This window comes from Corvus hawaiiensis, chromosome 14, assembly GCF_020740725.1.
Source record: "Corvus hawaiiensis isolate bCorHaw1 chromosome 14, bCorHaw1.pri.cur, whole genome shotgun sequence".
NCBI lineage: Eukaryota > Metazoa > Chordata > Aves > Passeriformes > Corvidae > Corvus > Corvus hawaiiensis.
Window position 1 is genome coordinate 12506439 of NC_063226.1, and position 12673 is coordinate 12519111.

Here is a 12673-nt window from a genome sequence, read left to right on the forward strand (position 1 = left end):
TGGTATGGTCAAAATCTCATCCTGACTCTGCTGAAGCTGTCGAAGGTCATTGGCTTGTGCTGAAGTCAGCAATGGGGGCTGTTCTTTGCAGCCATTGAAATCTTCCCTGTATTTTGGTGACAAATATGTGGTTATTATCATAGCACTATTCTATTCATTATCTGAATGGGCAGAGTGAAAAATGTAGTGCAAACAGGGATATATATATATGGCTAAATTTACAGAATGTGTCTTGATCCACTTGTGGTGTGCACGTCAGTGACAGGTGAATACAGAGGGACCTTCCTTGTTTTTTGTTCCTCTCCTGGATTTCCCATACTCTCATAGCAAAGTAAAACAAGCTTTAAATCTCAAAGCCTGTTTGGATGGATGGGTATACTCTACCCATGTTAAAAGACATGCAGTTAGGGATGATACAGACCCAAACTGTGCTTATGAGCAATAAACTAAGAGAAAAACTCTAGATCTGTAAGTCTGTTAAAACCACAGTAACTTACACTGATGCCGAGATGTGTGCCAGAAAGTCAGAACACTGTATTTTTGCATGTAAAACACAATGCAAAAGGTCCAGCCTGGTGCTCTGTACCTGGCTGGAACAGTGCTACAGTGCAATCCCATCTTGTTTCAGTGCTAGACAGTGCTTCAGTCACAGAAATACTGCTTCATAGTACATTTCATACATTTTCACTGCTGCTCATCCTAACATTTTAATAATAGAAGTATTATTATAATACTTAATACTTTAATAATAGAAGTATTATTACTGGAATCTTCCATTCCAGTATCTCAAAATATTTGTGAAGTGCTATAGATAAGTACAGGGGGACTAATTTGCAGAGTTTTGCACATATACTCTTTATTACATTTTATTTGTTCAACTTCCATCATCATTCTACAGCTTTATAATAAGAATGATAAAAATCTATTATGTATTTCGTGTCATTATTTGTATGACTCAGTACCTGTAAATGTAACTGATATGAGTGAGGAATGAAGCTGCATAGTTGCTCTGAAAACAAGGCTGCTTGTGGGACTAAATGGCAATTGGTTATGTGACATCAGGGGACATTTCACACATTTTGTTCCAGCATGTCACATCAAGTCGTTAACAACAATTACGATTCTTTTTTAAGTCAGTAAATCTACAATATTTTCAAGCATATGTATCCTTATTCTCCCACCCACCTCTATTTCTTTTTTCCCCTTGTAATCTCAGCACAAGCTTTCTGATTTTTCTTCTTACGTGCTCCCTAAAGGAGCTGGGCAAGTCTCAGAACCAAACAGTTCTTGTTCAGCTCCTCTCTGGAGCCTGGACCAGATGGTACAAAAGAACATGCATCCCCAAGGAGTTGCATAAAAAGCCTGTGGAGGCCTGGTACACAACAGAGCTGTACTGCCTAAAACATTTGCATAAATCTTCCTGCAGTTCCATTAAACAATGTCTGTGGCTGGGAGGAAATAAAGGTTTTGGGATGCTTCTAGCTGGGGGTTTCTTTCATTTGATTTTTAGAATATTCAGTGCAACATCCTAAAGAGGTCAGAGGAATGTCCTTAAGGGCTTGCCAGGGTTGTCAGCCAGGACCAATCAAGAAATTAAACTTGATGAACCTCTTACCTTCTAAAATTAATGTTGTTCAGCTCAATCTATGTAGTGTCATTTCATCCCTAGAAAACTGACTTATCTTTTGTAGAAAATAAAATTAAGTAAATTAGTTTTCAATCTATTATTTTAAGTTTATTAGAATTACAACATTTAAAGGGCTATAGAGAAAAGTTCTGCTAAATTGTAAGCACTTTTTATGTGTTTAAATTAACAAAGCCTTACAACACCTGTTGAGAGATGCCTAATTTTAAACTTGTTCAAAATTATCTACATAGTCAGCAGTTGAATTAGAAACAGACCCAATGAGTCCTGATTAACTGGACAACACTTTAGGTAAATGAGCCACCTAAACACCTTCCTTGTTACCTGTGGCTCGTTTGATTAAGTAGCAGAACTGTTCTTTAGAGAGAGGTTGATTCCCTCGTGATTTAAGTTTTGCATCAAGTAACATAAGCTGTGTTAGAAAGGATGAGTAAGGAAGGCTTGAGAAGGCCTAAAGAAGGGAGGGTTTGGAACACAAAGTTGTATGAATCTGGCTTGGGAGAAAACTCTTAACTTTGCTCTTAGCAATCCTGCAAAAGACAGGTGCCTTACTCCTAGAAATGTGTAGTTCTGTCATGAATCATCAGATGATGTTTGTGGAATATTGTGTGAAATTCATTACAGACCTGAGGCAGACGATTCAGATGTGTTACCTTTAATTTTCATTGATTTTCCTCACTAAGGAGAAAACACTGAGATAATGTGATTAGTATTAAGAGCATCCTTAAGGAGTTGTTTTTTAATTTCTGTTGAAAAACAAAGTATTTGGGGAATTTCTTTAGATACAAAACAAAGATAAGGTTATGTGGGAATTCAGACTTTCTTTCACAACCACAAAGAATAAAAACTTTTTTTTTGTGAAGTACTGGGATAACCAGAATTTCTGTGTCTGTTCTGAGTGACTTAATTTCTTTTAAGATGGAGATAATCAGTCAATGAAAATGTAGTCATCTGGTCTGCAACCTACTTCCAGTTCTCATTTTGCTCCTACTAGATAGATCTGCCTGCCAAGCATAATTCTGGTGAATTTTTGAGATGCGGGAACTCTCTGAAAAAGATTTTACTTTAGTTGCCACCCAAATGATTTCAATCCATGTATGCACTTGAAAGAATACTATGAATCACTTGCCTATTCAGCTCTTCTCCAGTTCTCATTCCCAGCAGCACTGACAATGATAACACAACAGTACTTTTGGTCCCAAATCCAGGTTTATCTACCAGGAATTACTGTTGCTGTGTCTGTTATAGCTTTCTCAGCTGTAAAAAGAAAATCAATATTCATTTGATGTTTGCAGCTGGAACCTACACTAGGTAGAAATGTAACAATTTTGCTGTTGTCAGCGTAAGTCCAGAACTGAGCTGACAAACAGAAATTCAGAGGAATGACTGAAAAAGCTTGTTAGTATGCCTGCTCTTAACTCAAGGAAGAAGTGAGCATTTGAACATTATCAAAAATGCTTTTTGAGCAGAAGGTTTGGTTACACAGCTCTTGATTCAAGGGTTTTTTTTAAAAAATAAGATCTCTTCGTTAAAGAATTTGTTAAAGGTAATAGTTGGAAGGAAGGCCTTAAAAATACAGAACAATGCTTTTTAACACTTTTCCCCCATTTGCTTCATTAAAGTATTCCCTCTGACTGAAAGTGTGTGCTGCTCTTCTGTTTTTACTTTTCTCTTCTTGCTTGTCTTCCTAAAGACAGAGAGCCAGGGACTCCTTCAGTTCCTGTCTTTGATCAAGCTTTGCTCTTTTTCTGAGAATAACAGACTTCTGGGGCCTCAAGTTAAAATTTTTCAAGCTTTGTTTTCTTTTAAATACAAATGTATTTCTAACTGAAGAGTCCTGTTTTCAAAAGTGCGTAACACCCTTAGAAAGAAGATTTTAGCACATTTGTAAACAGGGTTTGGTCTCTTTTCAGGTTGAAAAATTCAACTTCCCTAAAAATAGATACAGTATTTCTGTGGTTAATGTAAGCATGGAGTCATGGGAAATTAATTCCTTGATAATAAGGAAATATCTAAAAATCATTGGGCAGAATCTGTCACAATCTGTGTCAGAGAGATTGACATGGGAGAGATATTCCATTCTTAGCATCCAGAGCCAATGTGCAGGTTCATTTTGCTGCAAAAACCAGATTGCTTGTGCAGGTATTCCTTCAGTAACATTTGTCTATCCCTCTTGTATCAAAGACTGCATAAAACTGCAATAGCAATGATAAAAGTGTAGTTAAAAATAGATATGCAATGTAGAAAACAATAGTAATTTGCAAGAATGGAAATCCTTCCTGGCGAAGTCATGCCCTTGAACCTGGAAGGGATCCTGCCTGAGCTACCACAGCTCTTGGCTATGTACAAAACGAGAAGCAGAGGCACAGTCCTTAGAGACTCACCTGGGAGTGCTCAAACCTCGAGGGGAACAGCATTATCCTGGTTCTCAATGGTCATGTGAGCCTTGGAAAGTTGTTCCTGACAGTGAAGGCAGTGCTTGTCAGGGGGAGATCAAAGGACAGGTGTGAGAGTTGAAGCAAAGCTTCTTTCTGCCAAAATATCTGTTATGTTTCCCTGATCCTTGGAAAGCATGAAGGTGGGAAAAGCTGCTCATTCATCAGTTCAGTGGGTACCACCCAAAGAGCATGGGAAAGGAGTTTTTATTTAGGGACTTTTTAAAATCAAAGCCATGCGAAATTAAAAGCAGGAAGGTAAGAGAAAGGGAGGTGTGTGTGAAATCATTTGTGCTGATTGTAGAAACAGTGACCAAATTAATCAGACCCAGATGGCAACATTGCTGAAGTTTTGTTTTAAACTATAGCTCTGATTTGCAAGCTAATGCTTTCATTGCAAAGACTTGGCTTTTTTGGTCATTTTTTTAGTTTTCCAGTGTTAATTTTGTTCAGATCAAATGCTTTGGATATATTTAGCAAAAATGTTCTTACAGAGATTTAAAAATATGAGGGTTCTTCGAACAAACTTTATGCGAAGTTGTCAGAAACCCACGCTACTGGTTAAATTGTCAGGTAACTTTATTTCCTGTGAGGAGGAAGTTGGATGTAGATTGTAGTCGTAAGATGATTCATGTATTTCTTGCTCATCTCCCAACTGCTTCCCTCCTACATATAATACAAGATGCAGTTTCTCCTACAGATATCTGTGCAAGTCAGTCTCACACACATTTTTGTTCTGTACACAGACAGGTGAACAATCCAGATATAAACAGATTGAAATAGTTTGACAAGGAATACAGTTCATAGAATTTTAATTGATACAGTAAATCTTCTGCATTTCTGCTCACTTAAACCAAAGAACTCAAACAAGATTCTTGAGATTATTTTATTCTAGTGTTTAAAAATATATGATTTTGTGCCACATTTTAAGGATTAGTATGTGTCAGTCTTTTAAACATAAGCAGAATGTCTTTCTCTTTCAAAGGAGCATAAGCATTTTAAAACCACAAAAGAGTCCTGAATTGATTTACAATGATTAGAAATGCTGTTTATGTAGCCTGCTTTTTGGCAATGTGCAAGTGTAGTATCTGATGTGTAAATACTGCATTCTGAGCACAAAGGGTCCAGTTCCATCAGCTCTTCCATTCAGACAGTCTCATTAAGATAAATAAAAATTCTCAGGCGGGATTAAACTTTGCTACACTATGCATAAATATTTTCTCATACTATGAAGCTAATGAGTAGACTTTTTTTTAATGTATGAAAAAGAAAGGAGATCTTTGTTCTTTTTCCCATAAGAACAGAGGTTTTTCAGTGCATAAGTCATTTAGTGACATGTCATTCAAGATAAGAAAATAACACTTTTGTAAAAACAAGCCCCCAAATAATATTTTAGTATTCAAGAATGGAATGCATGACACTGAGGTACATTTATCCTATAAATTGGCTTGCACTGAAATTGGGAATCATCTAATATAATGACGAAAAGCTCTTCCAAAGGAAAAAGTGATTCAGCTGACACACTGGCAATTACTCACACAGACTTTTCAAGTCTGTCTTTAAATAAAACATTTGTTAAAACATTTCGCTATATGCCTCGTCACCCACAGCAAGATGAATGTTGCATTACCTTCTATCAGTTACTTTCAATTAAAAATATTTAAAAGCATGTTGATGTAGCTGGAAATGCAACAGGCTTTAGATTTTTGGAACAGTGAGATTTACTTTTTGGCGATGACTAGCAAAGACTAATGAAATGCGTATACTTGTTAATTTGATGGCTACAGAGTTTTATTCATTCACAGGAAATCTACATCCAATTTATGCTTCATAACCACCACTGATCATAACTACTGTAATTGCAGAGCCAAGTAAAGCCAGATTGGATTGCCTTTGCTTGCCCCGTTGTTTTCAGCCCCGTGCAGTGGTTAGATATTTACAGCAGTTGTTGTGATTCTTTGGTTGCTCTTTTCAGTACAGAGGCTTTAGGATAACACGGCATCATAGCCAATGAATATTACCAGAAGGCATTAATCCAGTCAGTTTGGCATAATTTATTAGGCAGCACACAAACTAATAATCTGTTCCTGTGTTAAATATTATGGCACTGAAGAAGAGAAAGATCCCATTTTTTAAGCTGAAAGAAAGTTCAAGGCAGGATTTGTTGAAAGAAGCCATATATTTAACTTAGTTAAATTGTTATGATTAGAAATAAGGTTTGCACACAGCTTCTTGTTCTTGGAACCAGTGTCCCTGAAGAAGAGAGTTAAAGAATACCATATGTACCTGAAAACTGATCTTTTTTCTCCCCTCAGGGGTACCACCTGGGGTAATAACTGTCCTATATCTGGCTTTGGACCTTGCTTTGTGTACTAGTTTGAAAGCAAACCAGTGAGAGATTCCAAGTCAGAACTACAATTTAATAGGAAAATTAGAATAAATGCAATAGTACAGAAACACTGACAGGGTCAGGATACAACCTGACACCCTGTCAGGCACGGTGGTGGTAGCAGTCCGATTAAATGGTGGCTGCAGTCCTGTTGAAGTGGTAGATGTGGTTCTGTTGAAGTGGTGATCCTGTAGAAGGGTCTGGTCCTTGTCTGAAGGTCCAGTGGTAGTTCCGTAGCTCTTGACCTCTGGGAATCCAGTAGGTAAGGGCTGCCTGTGGTGTTCCAAACCTCAGATTATACCCAGGTAGGAATGCTTGGTTCCTCCCCCTGGGCAGAGCATCTCACAATGGGATGATGTAGTTTTATGAGTCGTGCAGTGAGACTCGATGGCCCATTAACAGAAGATATCCCCCGGAGGGAGTTACAAAGGATGTGTCATGGAAGAGATAAAGAACACTGCCCCACCTGGTTTTAACAGCTTATGAAGATGGTGATAGAATACATACTTTTGGTTACATCTTACATTAACCTAAGACACTTTGCTAGTGTCTTAGACTCATATAGCAACATCTGTACTGTTAAAGCTGTGTGTGCATCCACTTTATATGTCCGTGTCCCATGGATATATAAGGTTTGGCTGAGTATTGATAGCAAGCACCCCATCAATAGATTTTATGCTACTAAATCCTTAGGAAAATTTAAAATCTGGAAGTGAATGCCTGGCTTACCAAGGACATTCTGCTAGAAACTAGCCAAAATTATATCTCAAATTAAAAACAATTAAAGTAAGAAAAATGTATCTTAGTCACCACAAAAGAAATGGATATGAATTTCTAACCTCTCTAAGGAACATTCAGCACAATTCTGTGAGCAACACCTGGAGTTTGTGGTGTATTTGTGTATCTCAAGGCACAGTGAGTGGAAAGTAATTATTAGGACACAGCAGTCTGTGCCATTTGTTTATGGTAACATGCACTGTTTTTCAACATATATATGATGAAGGTCCCACTGTATTCTGTTCTCGTGTTAGTCTGTGTATGCAGAACTACATCTCAATCAAAGCTCTTTGTTTCTGCTCTCACCAAGAGCTGTACTTCCTGCTCACCTTAACTGCAGAAGGAATCATTTGAAAACCAGATCTGTCTGGGGTGGGGGTGGGAGGAGGATACAGTGGGGGTGCTGGCATAAGTGTCATCCTCACACTCACCTGCCACAAAACCTCAACCCCATAATAAAAGGGTGACCCTGCTTTCTAGCTGCAACTCTCTCAGTAGAGATCAGTGGAGGAGTCCCTTTTTTTGATTGCTTGATTACTACCTCAACAAAAAATTGGTGTGTTTAAGACGGGATAAAATGAAAATTGAATGAAACCCCAGCACGTGGAATTGCTAAGGAAACAGAAGCTGGGCTTTGGAAGTTTGAGTTTCCTCTAGTCCAGGGAACCTTTTTCTTGCTTTTAAAGGTCCAATATAAACTGAGAAAGGAGTGATTTTTACAGAGTTGTGGCAGCTTACAGAAGAGCTGAATGATACTCAAGGAAGAATGGCTTTAAACTGAAAGAGGAAGTTTTTACTCTGAACTTGGTGAGGCCCCAGCACAGGGCACCCAGAGAAGCTGTGGAGGCCCCAAACCTGTTCAAGGCCAGGTTGGATGGGGCTTGGAGCAACCTGGTCTAGTGGAAGGTGTCCCTTCCCATGGCAGGGGGTTGGAACTGGTCCCTTCCAATCCAAATCATTCTGTGATTCTATAATTAGTGAAACAAAGTTGCAGCTACAGAAAAGTAATTCTCTCTGGACTCATCTGGATATATTTTAGTGCATAAACCCATGTACCAGTACTCAGCAAAGATGAGATAAAATTATGACATTAGAAACTTTGTCTGTTCTCCCAAGTGTTTTATAGAAGTTTTCAAACATTTAAATTACCTGTTCAGGACTTCAGAATTTCAACTTCCTTCATGTTTATTAATTTATAATAACTTTTGTTCATCTACATGGGGTAATTTAATATTCTTTGAATTTTTAATATCTTTTCAAGATTGATATTTATTATGTGTTTATAACATTCTGTTTGAATGCCATTAAGCAGTGTGGTAACAAAATAATGTAGTATATCTGCTACAGAATGTTCAGCAACCTATACTATTGTTTCTCTGAGAAGAAAAGGACCCTTGGGTATTGCGAGGCTCTAAGCAGGAGGCTGTGCTGGTGGAAGGGAATTTGAGACAGCAGGATTCCTTGAAGGTCCTCAAGAACCAGAACAGAATTTATTTGTAACAAGTTTACTATAATTGAAGTTAGTAATTGCCTCGAGATAGCATGACTCTCATTAAAAAAAAAATTGTCAAGTATAGTACATAGAAACTCATGAGCAAAATTAAATTGTGAGCTGAGATGGTAAAGTAAACCATCAAAGGTGATATGTGTCCAGATTAACTCTTAAGAAAACATCAGAGGCTTTAAAAAAAAAATAAAAAATAAAAAATAAAATCTGCTCTTCCTCTCCTCCTACTTCCCTTCTTTCTCTCTTTTTGGCTGCTGATTGTAATGTCTACACATACATCCTAATGTCTGTGGGGCTCCTTATGGGTAGTAATAAATAATAGTATCTCCAACTGATGTTCCTAGAAATGACAGCTTCTGAAATATAGTCAGTGATCTGACATATAAATCTTCCTTTGGAATCTTAGCAAATTCTACTTCTCTTCTAGATTTGTCAGCTGCCTTTCAAATTCATGGTCTCTGTGGTTTGGTTGATGTATCTTTCAAACTACATGGGATAATCAAAGTTGCCCTTGCTGGATCCCATTAGAATCTTTTTAAGAAACCCCAGGGGCCTTCACAAGGCAATAGACTGCTAGAATGGACATCCCCAGAGCCTGGTGCTCTTGAATTGCTCATTAATCCTGCATGGGTAGCAGAAAAGTGACTATGCAGGTCGCTCATCTGGGAACCAGTGCTAATCCAGATGAAAATTAGAGGATTCTTGCTTACAAGGTGGCCAAAGCTTAAAAAAAATTGCACAAACAATATTGACCCTTCCAACAATTTTTTCTTCTTTTTTGGGGGGGGGGGGGGGGGGGGGTGGGGGAGGGGGGAGGGAGGTGGTAGTGGTGGTATGTGTTTGGGGTTTTTTTGTTTGTTTCATTTTATTAAGCCATTGTGGCAGATCTGTGTGGTTCATTTTATACTTCTGGTTCTTAACCAAGCCCATTGTTCTAATAGCCCACCTAGCACACTGTCTTATCTAAAATGCTAACAAGACTACTACAGCATGTAAAGATAAAGTTGAAGTAGGTAAATCCAACATGTGAATGTTTTGTCCATTTTTCCTTTCAAAACTGTGCAGTGGTGCTGATGTGGATTCCTGAGGCTCTGAGACAGGACAACCAGTTGCACAGGAGTCTGGCATTCATGTAAGTCTGCTGTTCTCTTGATGCCAAAGAAAATATCCTCCAAGGTTTCCAGACAATTTTTAAGATTAAATAGAACAATCAAACTTAATTAGCATATTTTATCAGTCAGATGACTCCAAATGTTTTTATGAGAGTTACAGAGTACATTTGAATGATTTAGATGGTTTTCATTTCTTAGCAGACCTTTGTTTATGGTAAGTCAACATACCTGCATCTACTGAGACTCTTGTTCTACATTCCAAATGAATTCAGTAGTTTGTAATTTGCTGGATAGAGAGAGGTGCACAAAAAAAAGACTGAGGTTCTGTGTTCATTTGCGACAGGGCAGATGTGCTTCAATGCAAAGCCACCACTGGCAATGCTTCTATTTGATGTTATTGTTTCATTGAGGGTAAGGATTTGGAAAGAGAGGCCCCTTTGGCACTGTGACAAATGGTTTACCAGATCATGCTGTAAGTTTAAGTGTAGGTAACATAAAGATTCTTTTACCTTATTGATCTTTATCTGATACCCTCTTCAATGTTATAAAATATGTCTATGCCAGAGTGATACAAAGAGTGTTGTTCTCTTGTGGTTCCTTATCTTCGGTTCCTTATCTTCAGTCTCTTATCTGAACATGCATTTGATTTTTCCCCTCTGAAATGCCCAATAATTTTAGAACTGAAAGAAAATCCTTCCAAATAAAAGGTCTTGGCCCCAGTAAATCCAGAAGTGAATGGTAAAATACTAAGGAATGGCAGCAAGTAATACATGAAGCTTGGAATATTGGGCCTAGAGCCAAAATATACAAGACTGTCAAAGACACAAGGTGGAAGAACAAGAAAGCCTTTGTCAGTTGCTATGGCACTTGGGGAAATTTGGAATCATTTTGTGTACTTTTATTGGCCAAGGGGCAAGGGATCCATGTCTTGTAGCAGTTCTCTGCATGTACTGTTTTGATTCAGAGTGTTACTACTGTGATCTTGAATAATCTGGAAGGCAGAAAAGGGCAGCCTGTTTACAGGCGAAGGGCCTGTGTGCTGATGTTCGTAAGGTGGCACCAGCACCATAGGGTGGACAGTGTGGGACATGTATAACCTCCGGATAGTTTAAGGAAAATATCAGGCCACAAGAATAAAATTTGAAGGCCAAAAGAACTCCAAGCCTGCAAATAACATACTCAAACAATATGGGACGTAGATTATTAAGTCTTTTCTAGGAAAATCTGCTTCTGATAGAATGGGACAAGGGAAGAAAAGCCAAGGTGTAGGCTCCTGAGAGTGAGCTATAAATGTGCTATAAAAGATGGGATAGCTGTGTGTGATTCTTTACTGTTCTTACTGGGCTGAACATGCATTAAATTAAGAAATCTGTGGGTTTGTAACACATCAAGCTGAAAGCTTATTTCTGTATACTGCAATAACCAGGTAAGAATGCAGTTACACATAGATGTATTATAAATACATGCTAATTGCTATCAGCAGTCGTGTTTTGAAGATCATGTATTTTTTAAGCATAACAAGCTGCTAAAATATCCTTACTAGTTATTTCTGCATCCTAGCATCCTTACTGGAAAAGCACTAGCAAAAAGGTATTCCATTTTAGGATTTCCGCCAAGACTTTGAAAGCTCCCGGTAAAGGTGCAAGAGGGATGTGACAGACATTGCATAAAGCTCAGAATACTTATTGCCTTCTGCTTCCCAGGGAAGCAGTCACTCGGATTCCTGTAAAGGCAAAAAGCATAAAGAGTCTGGGATCTGTTATCAGCCCTCTTGGGCAGAGCTGCAGTATAGAGTGCTCTGCTTAATATTGCTTATCACTAATTTTGTGCATGATAACTGAAGCATGAACAATATACAAGTGGGAAGCAAAGTAGATCTATGGCTGCACAGTCAAGCCTATCAAAATATATTGCTGAGCTCCTACAGTCAAACAGTTCTGCAGAATATCAGTTGAAACGGGATGTTCCAGCTCACTGGGTCTCCACTCACCCTATGCTTGTGCAGCCTCACCTGTAACAGCAAATAGCTATGCTCAAGGGCAGGATGCATTAAAAATTAGGAAGGGATGCTGGAGTGAACCTGAATGATATCGAAAACTGATGGGTTTTGTTACTTGCTATGTCCTACTGAGTTGTGAGGCGATGATGATGAAGTCACTGAGTCTTGCTGAAATCACTCACATGAGTGAGGAGTGTATATTACTCTTAGAAATCTATATTTGCAAAGTCATGCTGTAGAGATTACCCTGGAGAAAATCCACTCTTTTCTGACTTTTCATTCTATGAGAGAAGTAAGAGAGAAAATGATGGTGTTGCTCTGTGGTTTGTCTGTTTAAACAAGAAAGGTTCTCTCTTCTAAGCTTATCCTGTACAGAAAGAATCATCTGTGTATTTTGACCAATGTACAGGCAAACATTTTTTCTGAGAACATGGGATACAGGGTGGGATTTCCTGACAGTCCCTGCATCCTTCATGCACTTGTGTTAGCTGTGGGTTACAAACCTTACACTGGTGAAGAGCCTGAAGATGCTGTCTGGTTTTAAAGCAGATCCTAAGGATCATTGTGATTTATTTCTGTTTCTTGTGTGAGAAAACACTAAGCAAAATGCCACAGGGAAAACAGTAATGTCTTGGTTTATAATAATGTGTCCAATGCATGATTTTATTTTTTACATGGTCACATGTAACTACAAACTATTTTTCTGGGAATTAATGCACAAATGCTACAATTAGACTATTGTGACGAAACACATGCAGTTTATATTTCCCTGTTCTTTTAATGGCAGAAGTCTATGACTACTCTTATAG